Source organism: Chamaea fasciata, unplaced genomic scaffold, assembly GCF_029207755.1.
Source record: "Chamaea fasciata isolate MVZ Bird 193981 ecotype frontalis unplaced genomic scaffold, bChaFas1.0.hap1 SCAF_10, whole genome shotgun sequence".
NCBI lineage: Eukaryota > Metazoa > Chordata > Aves > Passeriformes > Sylviidae > Chamaea > Chamaea fasciata.
This window is the reverse complement of record NW_027094095.1, coordinates 16,877,581-16,889,000: the sequence shown is the minus strand read 5'-3', so window position 1 is coordinate 16,889,000 and position 11,420 is coordinate 16,877,581. Positions and strand designations below refer to the sequence as shown.

General features: G+C 40.1%; 1 long non-coding RNA gene across 3 annotated transcripts in view; it reads left to right on the top strand.

The window, feature by feature from the left end:
• Window positions 1-1,238: 1,238 nt before the first annotated feature.
• The window catches only part of LOC136294929 (uncharacterized), a 58,418-nt gene continuing 48,236 nt past the window's right edge, over window positions 1,239-11,420 (top strand). The window contains exons 1-4 of one of the 3 annotated variants that reach the window (XR_010722534.1): window positions 1,239-1,534; window positions 1,975-2,034; window positions 3,900-4,231; window positions 4,335-4,509. This is a non-coding gene — a long non-coding RNA (uncharacterized lncRNA). Of the gene's footprint in view, window positions 1,535-1,974; window positions 2,035-3,899; window positions 4,232-4,334; window positions 4,908-11,420 lie in introns of those variants that run through there. The other 2 variants (XR_010722532.1, XR_010722533.1) reach the window with 2 other exon arrangements.

Here is an 11,420-nt window from a genome sequence, read left to right as displayed (position 1 = left end):
CCCAAAAGTTTTCTTTCGACTCTTCTGCTCTCTAATAACCCAGAGTCACGGGGTCATTTTGACTTGTTTTAAACTGTGGCTGATGGAGTCTGATTTGAGTGATGTGACTGGACCAGAAGAGATGCAGGAACAACATTGTAGATACTAAAATCCCAAAAATATCCTAGTTGGACCAGTCTTGAGAGAACAGCTGGTCAATAACCTGAACTGAGACAGGAATGGAAATGTCTTGATTGTTTCCAACATGTATTGATCCTATTTATTTAAAAAAAAATTTAGTAAAGGAGTTTTGACATCTCTGATTCACATTCTTTATTTTCTAAGCTTATTTTGATACATTTTTTTCTTTCCTATTTTGCAAATTTGGCAGATTCCTTCCTTTAGATTCTGCAAAGATCAACTAGCAGGCTTCCTCTATGCTGGAAGGAAAAACCTGGAGCACAGAATCAGGAAGTTGTTCCCTACCAGTGTTTAATCCATGACTCTGATAAGTTGAACATGATTCCCCCTTGGCCATGATGACTGCTATAACATTGCAGTCATCACTTCCTTGAATGTAACCTCTTCTCCTTTTGTTTAAACACAACACGTATTTGTAATGTAGGTAAAGCCTCAATATTGTGTATCAGCTAGAAAACAGGTTGTAATACCGTGCTTCAACACTGACCTCTTGGCTGTGGCTTGGACTGTAAGCTGAGGCAGCAGTGTTCATTGCAATCAGTAGTTAAACCTCATCCTTTCTTTGTAGCAATGATCTAGCTTCCATAGGGAAAATGTTCTAGGTTATCCCATGCAGTCTGCATAAGGGTTAAAAAAAGATTTGTGTTTTACTTTGCAGAGTGAGGAGCACCAATGTATTCACCACCTACTGGAGTGATAGTTTTGGCTTATCTTGGTCTCATCAGTTTAGGACTCCCTTTATTTAAAGCATCTATATTTGTTTTGGAGGGCAATACTCAAATTGTGACAGTGATTTTTTAATGGTTTGGGTTTGTTTTTTTCCCAGGTTTTTTCAAGCTTAAGCTATGAAGCAGTGTTTTAATGGATTTCTTTGTTTTTTGGAAATGAGGATGAACAATTGGCGTGTTCTGATGTGGTAGTGAATTTTGATGATGTCAAACCTGACTGGAGAGAGAAAAATCCTTTATAGTGAACAATAAATTAGTCTGTTAATTACTTAATTCCCAGGCACATAAAAGAGTCCTACAAGCATTGGCAGAGCAAGTGAATAACTCCCAGGTTCAGGCTTTTTAGTACCATTATCTTATAATTGCTGATTGGCACAGGGTTCTGCTTGCTGTTCCCAAGGGGGGTCAGCAGTTTGTGTGGCCCAGTGGCGAGGGCTCCTAGGCAGCGATTTCTGCAGTGGTTTTGATAGATGGAAAAAAGCAGTAAGAATTTATTAGCCCAGTCTCATTGTTGGGAGGCAGGAACGGGGCTGGAGCATACGAATTCCCTTGCCAACAAATGAAAAGAATAAAACTGGAATAAGAAGAGTGGCAATTCAGAGACAATAACTTACTCCAGGAAAAAGGTAAAAATATTTGCTTGTGTTTGGCAGATTTCTCGTTTTGCTCTTTTTTTTTGCTAGTGACTGTGTCAGGAGAAAGGCAAGTATCACTAACTGGAGGAGAAAATTAGCAGTGTATTTAAATGTTTCATTGTTATGTCCCTTCCTAAGTGAACCTCCATTTAATGTTTAAAGGGCTAAAAATGCTAAGTACACATCAATAAAACAACATGGTTTTAACTTCTAATTAAGTTTTAACTTTGATTACACACAGTTGTCTAAGCCACTACTCTAATTAGTGCCTGTCTTTTTTTGTTATTTAGCAGTTAGCTAATTTATTTGAAATGATTAATGAAGAGACTGAAAAAGTATGCATCCTATTGCCAGTAGAAATCTTCTTGCTGCTGCTCTGTAATACCTCAAAAAATTTAGGTATTTATTTTAGTTTAATCTTGCTCTCCCAGTTCATTAGGATGCTCCAGGAGGTTACAGAGTACAATGTTTTGAATACTCAGTACTCCCAGGTAGGCATGTTAAATCAGGTTAGTACAGAACTTGTCTCCTTGTCTCCTGCTCTGGGTAACCTGTATTAAGGAATTCAGGTTTATTATAAAACTGAACTCTATTGCCAAGGGCTTTATAATTGTGAAACAGTCTGTTTTCCTGTTTGTGTTACTCTTTCTCATCCTGAGCTTATTTATTTTAATAATATTTTGGAAGCTAAAAAAGTACTGGCAGAATTCATATTAATATGTTGTTATTAAAAGAGACAGACCTTTAATTGCAGGCAGTTAACACAAAATCTGTTGGCAATGTCTTGAACAGAATGATGGCATTTAATCATTTTTATCATTATAGTGGTGATGTTCTCAATGTTATTGCGAGAGAGTTGTCGTGTATTTTTATGATAAATTCTTAATTTAGGGGTTTATAACTTAACCGTAAAAATATGCTCCAGGCTGAAACATGACATACAAATTCTGAATGTGGAACTGAAGGTTGTTTCTAGTTTTAAAACAAACAAACAATAAACCCAGCTCCCTGTGAGCATTTAATAGGTATGAACTAAAATTCCTGCCAGAAAACTACTTTTTCTGTGGAGGATCTTCTGTTATTTTTCTTGTTTAACAACCCTGCCCCAAAATGCACACTCCATTACAAAGGAAAAAAAGTTTAACTTAGTGTTAAGCTTTCTCAGTGCTGTGTATCTAAACCAGAGTGGTTTGGAACTTTGTGAAGAAAACTTTTGTAAAGTTGAAGGATGGGAGGGGTAGTTGCAAAGGAAGCCTCTTCTACTCTGAATATTCTGTTGCAAATCAAGGATTCTCTGTAGTATTAAAAAATTTAATGTAGACCCCTGGAAGGTGGAGCTATTTTACAGAAATGTTGGGGGAAAAGAAAGGCAAAACAGTATTTTTTTGCCTATAAATGTAGTAGGCACTCAGGAAAATGAAAATCCCACAAATCTTATTAAATCCATCAGACTGATCTGGTACAACTGAGAAAAGAAATTAGACTTAGCAAGAAAGAAATTATGACTTTAAGCCAAGAGTTATGTACTCACCTGAAGCCCGGGCACACTAATTTCACAGGGCAAAGTGGCGTCTTAGTGAAATGACATGTCTGGTGAGCAGCCTTTTAACACACAGGTCAGTAAGGACTAAAGAGTACTGATGCATCTTCCAGGTAACTTTTGTTCTTCATCAGTTTGCTTTGGTGAAAGCACTCTGACACACAGGATATTAGCCAGGTGTAACTGGTACTGCAGTGATCTGTGCATGCAACACAGAATGCTGGTTTTCTGATTGATTTTGACAGTTTTCTCCACTTGTGAGCCAGCAGATGGGAAAACAGGACCTGGCTGTGTGATGTTAGAAGGTACAGGTGAAATGCAGAGAGCCACTTCACTGAGAACTTTGATGCATTGGAAACCAAGCTGGAAGTACCTGCTGTCCCAGTGAAACAAATAGCAGTGAGGAGTGTGACCTGACGTGGCAGCAGTTGGTTCTGTACCCAGCCTCAGGGGAGCCTGAGCTGTGTAAGGCCATGGGCCAAGCCTCACTATCTGTAGGGCTCATGGGTCTGCCTCCTACAAACCTCCCTGGGAGATGGGCAAGTTTCAATGGGGGAGATCCTACCCATCTTCTTGTGCAAGCTCTGATCTGAATGTAGATATGCACAGACACATGGTGACAGCCACAGCACATAACTGATATAAGGTGCGCAAACAGGCTGACTACCTCTCCGAAATCACCTTCCTCTTCCCTCTGGCATATAGACATTTGGTCCATACCTAGGACCTAGGTCCTCTTGACAGTATTAGCTGTGCTTGGTTAATAAAATTAAAAAGCGTTTGAATCTTTTTAATCCTCTTTTTTAATCTTTTCAGTCTGTAAACCTTCAAGAAGAAGTCATTGGCTTTCCTTGTGACTCAAGATGTTGAAGTTCCTGATTCATATTTGAGTTCTTCCGTGTTGCATCCAATTAGTAAGAAAGATACAGAAACATGCTGGAATCCCAGATGGAGAATCGCAGGATGCCAATTGTGCCATATTATGAAATGCGTTCTGTATTTTTCCACCATGCTGAAGAAGTTTGGGAAAGCTGAATGCTGTAAAATCACGGCTGTGTGTACTCTAAGTATATGAATCATGAAAGGAGGAACTGCAGAGCTAATCTGGAGTTGAAACTCACCATTCATGAAAAGATAGCAAAGTGAAGGTGATAAATTTGAGCTTTTTAAATTCAGATGAGTTCACCAAGAAATGCTTTTTTTCCTTCCCTTGCTGGTAGTTACCACTGTGCTCTTTGTTACTCCCTGTAGGCTGTTGGCCCTCAGTGGTGGGGACTCCAGTTTTTGTGTATTTCATTGGCCCAGACTGGGAAACTACGGCACTTGGAAACAGAAGGAGATAATTCAAGGAAATAAATGTATTTTTAAGTTTGTGGGAACAATAGAGAAGACTGAGATTCACCTTCCAGAAGATGGACTTCAAAAGGTGGGAATCGATTTAGTTCCTGCCTTGGCATCAGCAGTGCTTTATAGACCTCATGTATATGTGTTCTTTACTTTCATGTCTGAACTAGCACTGTGTCCTGGCATGGTGTATACTTTGACTTATTGTCTTAAAGAGAGTTAAAAATATAGAAAGTAAACTTTGCTGCCTGATATTTGTATTGACAATTTTGGGCTGTTTTCTCACAATGAAAACAGGAAGCTTGTTTTTCTGGAGGAGAGGGGAAGATTATCCCACTCATCCCCTGTGAACCAGCCAGTGCTCTGCTGCTCTGAATTTGGTCTCACAAACATAACTGAGGATTGGGGGATTGCCTAATGTGAGAGTGAGAGCGGGTCTGTGCTGCCTTTCTGTGACCTGCAGACGTGGCATCAAGAGCTAGTCTTGCCCACCAGGATTGTTCCACAGGGCATTGTGGAAGGGTCACCAACAGTGATTTCAGGCTGTGTGGATGTGATGGCAGCACACAGTAACAGAGTGGGCCAGCTCCTGCCTGGAATTTCTCAGAAATAAGCATGTTGCCAGGGCGTATAGAATGTGTGGAGCCTGCTGTGTCTGCTCTGTCTGGGCACAATGGACCTAATCCAGTCCTCTAGGGACGTATTTCACCTGAATGCTCTTGAAATCCTGGACAAGTTTATAAATGCCTTGAATTTCACTGGCAGAAAGCATGTGGGTCAATGACAACACCCCTGAAGAAACCTAGAGGTAAGAGTACTCCCATCACACTCCTTGCGGAAATGTGCAGTCAGACAGACTCTTGCCTTTCTATTTTAGAGGTGTTCCTTTTCTCCTTCCTCCCAGTGACTTTTCCACCCTATCATTTCTCTAGGTTGCTAAATGCAGTATAAGTATTTTTCTGCTGAGCTATCTTTGTTAGTCCAGGGTCCACCATTTCAATTCTTGCTTCCCTGCTTTTATTTAGGTAATGGAAAAAGAGGTGGGGATCTGTTATGAAGTGACAAAGGATTTAAAACACAAAGTACCTCAAATTTAAACACACCTGGCAAGACTTAAAAAACCCAAAAGAATAAAAAATCAAGAAGAAAAATTAAACTTAGGGCTCCTTTTTCCCATGTTATACCTTGCTGTTTTGGGGGTGGGGGGCAATGGTGTATTACATGTAGCATGCAGAGTGACAGAGTGATTCTGTGGCAAAGCAAGACAGTGCTGGAGAATTTGCAGGCAGAATTCAATAGCACAAAGGTTTTCAGAAACTATTTTTCTTCCCCCCCCCTTTTTTTTTCCCCAGCAATGATTTCTAGCCATTCATCATAAAGCACTAAAAATCAAAGAGCAATATTCACGAGCCTCCTAGTACAGTATGTTAAACCCTGAAAACTGTCAGGAAGAGGCTGTCTGAGAGGAAAGAGCCAGGTAGCAGCACAGAAAACAAAAAACATGTTGGGAGAAAAAGTACTGAAGAATAAAAGGAGAGAAAATGTGCTAAGCAAAGGGGGCCAAGCAGTGCTCCTGTGTTACATTTGTCATGCTGCCATTTTGTTAACAAGAAAGATATATTTACAACAGTGTAAAACGTTGTTGGTTCTGGGGTTCTGCCTGCTTTCACAGAATCCTGGAGTGACCGTGTATGCCAGTGGTAGAATCTGTTCTTACAAATTGCTCTACTGGATTCAGAAATATGTTAGTTTGAATTTATTCAACTAATGTTTTATGCGAACATCTTTCAGCCTAGGGCTTGCCTACGAACAGTTTGCTGTGAAGATTTGATATTCAGAATATGAACTGTTTTCAGTAGATGCATATTAGGAAAAAAATCTTCAAAGAAAGAGCTGTCAAGCATTAGAACAGGCTGCCCCGGGAAGTGGTGGAGTCACCATCCCAGAAGGAATTCAAAGGATGTGTAGATGTGACACTTAGGGACATGATTCAGTGGTGAACTTGGCAATGCTGGGTTAATGGTTGGACTCAATGCTCTTAAAGGTCTTTTCTAATGTAAACAATGCTATGATTCTGCAGGAAGTTCAGAATATGTCTCTTTTCTCTGTCTGAAATCTTGATATCTTCATGTAGAGGTAAGTCTCTCTGTGCTTTTTTCTTTCTGTGTCCAATCCAATTCGGAGATACTTCAAGCTATTTTCTCTGTTTCAAGGGAATATTATGAACAAACAAAATACATACATGCAAGGAAAGCAGAGCTATCTTGACAAGTGCAAAATAAAAAAATGACCACAGCACAGCTTTGAGAGCAAGCAGAGATTTCTGTGAAAAATAAAAATTGAAACCATCGCTATAGATGGTAAATTTTGCTGGGTTATTTTGGATGTTTGGTAGTAACCAAAAATAGGGAGCAATGAACTATTTGGTCTCTAGAATGCTTTCAGCCTAATGCCTCTCTCTGTAATTAGAAATGTGTTAGCAGATCGTCAGTATATCAGTATTAACCATGGGAGCTGCTGTAATGATGAAGAATTGTAGCCACTCCAGAAATCTTCCTTGCCCCTTCACAGAGGATATTCAGAGAATTTGTAATAATAAGCCAGTTCTGATACCTTCCTGTCAATCTAGATTCTTTCTACTGTAAGAGTGTAAGACAACTTTTGCTTAGTGTTCATTTTTTGATTGATGCCTGTTTTGATGCTCAGCTTCTGCCGTGTCTCTGGTCATTGCATGTGTCAATGTCTAGCTAGTTAAGAGAATATGTGAAAAGTTTCTTTCAAACCTAGGATCATTTTATTTCTTAAAATGGCTAGTAGGAATTATCCTCTGCTTTTCAGGGAGATAATATTGCTTTTAAAACGAGCTCATCATCCACTAATCCATTTTCAAACCCTGTTAGGCAATCTGGGTTAAGTAGAGTATAACAGTTATCCTACTGGATTGATTGTGTAGAGTTAGATCTTTTACATGCAGGGAGCCCAAGACCCCAGGGTCTAATAGTAATATTGCCTTCTCCATGAATAATTTATTGAGTCTGTAAAGACTGTGTTCTATTATAAAATGTAGATTGGAGGGAGGGTGTTGTGGTTTGTTTGGTTGGGGTTTTTTTGTTTTTTTTAAGATTCTGCAAAACTTTCACAGCCAAACCTGAAACATGACCAAACAGATGTCAGGAATGATTCTGTGAAAATCTGTTTAAATCTGAAGTAACCTGGGCTTAGCTTTTCCATGGTCACTTTTCTCCAGCAGCTTCATGGAAAGACCATTTATTCTGAAGAAACCAAATTTCTGGGTTTTTTGACAAAGTTGTGTGCGCTTAGTTCCTGGTACCAAAGCCTGTATTGGAATTCCATTTCTGGTTTGGTGTTATACTCAAGCCTTGCCTAACCGCTGTTCCCAGCACTTCCTGCATATGCAGTTACTTGTAATTGTATTGTAGCTCCTGAAGTGTTCTTCTTTCTAAGAAAGAAAATTCAGGTCATGTAGGTACTAAAGGTGATTGAAAAAGACATTCTGTACATCTGTAATGCTTTTCTATTGTGATAAAAATTACACGAGCAAACAAAATGGGAAACATGTTGCATATAAACAGCGAAGTTATGACTTTAGTGTTCAGGAAGTCAATACACACAACAAACTTCTCTGTTTGGAAAGAAGCAAATGTTGTTTCAGCAGCATCCTCAGCAGTTCCATATGTAACAGGATGGTAATGCACAGTGATCAGCAAAACAAGGGTTGGGTGTCCTCTCAGGAAAGCTGGATTTTCTCAAATCACACATATAATCATACAAGTAAGAAAGAATGGTCATGTTTGGTTTGTATTTTTCTCTATCTAAACAAGTGCAACTGGATGAATCAAAAAAGGAAAACATCTCAATTTCTGTATTCATAGTATTTTAAATAACACAGAAAATATGTTGTTACTCTTTATTTTTTTTGCTTGTCGTTCGCTTGTGCTCCTGGCCAGAGGAGCAGTGCAAGCTGTAAAATGAAGTATCCCATCCTTTGTCTCCAACCATACTCCCTGCAACCTTTTCCTTCCCTCCAAGGTACCACAGTTAGGTGTTTCTGCATATCTCACTCTCACAGATTCATCCTGGTAGTGTAAAAAGCTGGATGGCAAATGCATTTCCTGGTCTGTCTGAAGATATCCCAAAACCTTAAAAAATGAAGAGGACAGAAGCTATTTTTCCAGATCCGCACTGGGGCCTCCTCCATGTCTGATGTTTTTTTTTTAATCTCCAGTCTATTGGAGATTCTACTGGAGTCTACTCTGGAATGGATCTATCTGCCCATCTTTCTCACTGGGTTGCTTGGCTCTATATAGTTGTATCCATAGGAAACACAACTCTCAGCTTTATTCTTGTGCTTCCCAAGTGCCTTGGAGGGAGGGTATTCTTGAGAGGCCATTCTGTCTGAGTTTATCCAGGACCTACTTTTTTGCTTCTGACCCTGATTATTTTATTTCAGTCAGACTGCGTTGTGACCAGTATGTAGGCTTTAAGCAGGTACAGATGTGTTTCTCAGTGTCAGATACATGACCTCTTCAATGTCCTAACTCCCGGTGGTGTATCCCAACCACGTTACAAAGAAATACCGACACCTTACTTTATATTTAGGTTTCTGTTTCTGTGTTCTGAATAAGAGAACTGCTTAGTCTGAGACTGGGTATGTGAACAGAAATCAGATTTGTCCCTCAAAAATGCTTTTATTCATGTGTCCTTTTTAAAATATCATCTCCAAATAGTCTTGTAACATCATGAGCAGCATTAGTCAGTATATGAAACAGCTCTGTCTTTATCAAAGACAGACGTTTCCAATGACTTCTGAAGAAAAAAGGAATTCCCAGACAACAGTAGAGTCATTAAATCTCAATACATTTCTCCTTCTTAGATGGACCAAATCGAATTTAGGAATTTCTTTTAAAATTTAATTGCAGATTTTATATATCAGAGAATGTGCAAGTATTCCATCCGTGAGTAACCTTACAGCCACTTTAGCTGTAGCTTACCTCCATTTACACTTAGTTTTCTGTCTTTTCCTGGTAACATTTCTTATTCATCTTATTCCTTCTCATTTTTGTTCTCAGAAGATGCAAGTGGTTTTTACTTAGGTTTTGCAATATACATGAAATGATAAACCCTCAGCATTATTTCTAGGACTGCATAGATGAAAAAGTGTGGTTTGAGGTTCTGGGGTTTTCTTCTTTGAACAAGCAGAGGATTATTTTCTCCTTAATTCAACAGTAACTTAAAGATATTTTCTTATACTTCCCAGAAGAAAAGATGAAGAAATTAAAAGAATTACACTTGGGCAAGGTTGTAAAAACAGAGCATTCTTAATGTGAATGTTTTGCAGGCATAACAATGGATGAGACATCCAGAAAACAAGTTTAATGTAATTAAGTCATTACCCAGGAGATTTGGAGCACAGAATATCTTTTACTCAGTTGTCTGGTAAACCGTTAACAACAGGATTAAAAACCTGCACAGTGCACACATTGACATATTGTAATGCTAAAATTAACAGATATTATAACCATGACTAGGGCCAGAGAAGACACTTCTTCACCCAGGGCAGGGTGTCAAGAGGAGGTCGAAGCTCTGTTCTCAATGCAAGATGTGGCTGAGCGTAGTTCAAAGGAACTTTAGCTCCTGTTGCAGATGCAAGGCACAGCTGATAAGCTGACTTCAAATATTGCCTCTGGAGAAGGCAAGTTGCCCCAGATCCGTCTGCACTTGTCCTGAAGTGAAGATGTAGACAGATTCCCAAACTCAGAATAAGGTAGGACACAGTCTCTCTCAAATATTTGACTCAGCTTGGGGAACACTAATTGACTTTATCACGAGTTAAAATAAACATTTAATTGGGAGCTTGGATAGTGAGAAACAGAGAAACAAACATTAGAACACCTTTTGTCCCACCTTTATCAAGTTCAACTTCACTCCAGATTCCTCTACACCCCACCTGAATGGTGCAGTGGGGCTGGGGCTTGCAATCAGTCCATCACAGTTCTTCTCTGCTTTTCTTTCCTCCTTGCCCCTTTCTTCTGCTCCAGTGTGGGCTCTAGGGGCTGCATTCCTGTCAGGAATGCTCTTCTACTCCAGGATGGGGTTTGCCGTGGGCTGCAGGGAATGTCTGCTTTGCTGTGGATCACCTCTTCCTCTGACCTTGGTGTTCCCACCTCTCTCCTCCACCTGGCATTTTCTGCCCTTCCTTTAGATCTGTTTTCCCAGAGGTGCCCTGTGCATGGCTGGGGGCTCAGCCTGCCCTGCAACGGCTTGGTTTGAGCTGGCTGGGACCATCTGTGTCTGGCATGGGGCAGCCCCAGCTGTTCTTCCCAGTGGCCACCCCACAGCCCAGTGCCAGCACTCTGCAGGCCCAGGCTGGTGATTGGGAGGGTTCCACAGCTCACTTGTGTATAGCAAGATTTGGTTTCTTCAGAGGAACCCCCTGCAAGCTAAATGTGAATTCCTAATATCTTTTCCTTTTCCAAAGAGGACCGAGATTCCTGCTGTAAGAACTGTTCCAGCAGAGACAGGTAGCTCATGATAAATTTAACTGTAATCTCCTAAATATATGCTAATGCTTTGCTTTCGATGTATGAGTATTCGTGCCTCTTACCCATTGGTGCTAATTATCTAACATACATTACCATAAAGCTGGAATTGCATGAGGTATGTTAGTGCTTCCTGAACTTTATTTCAGACAACTTTCCAGCTTATTCATCAGTAGGTAATTTCATAGCTCCCGGACACGGCTCACACAGAGTAACGCAGCTCCTTCAGTTTTCTCTGCAAAAATGACGAGACACAGGCCAGCTGGTCCCCCACTGCTCGCTCTGCTGAAATGATATTCCCATCACAACTCCTGCTGTAATCACTTCTGCTAATCTTGTTCTCTCTCCTCCCCACGTAGATTCTCCAAATCATTACACAGGTTAACTCTCCCCCACCTGCCCACCAGTCACAGAATTCAAACAACGAGCCTCA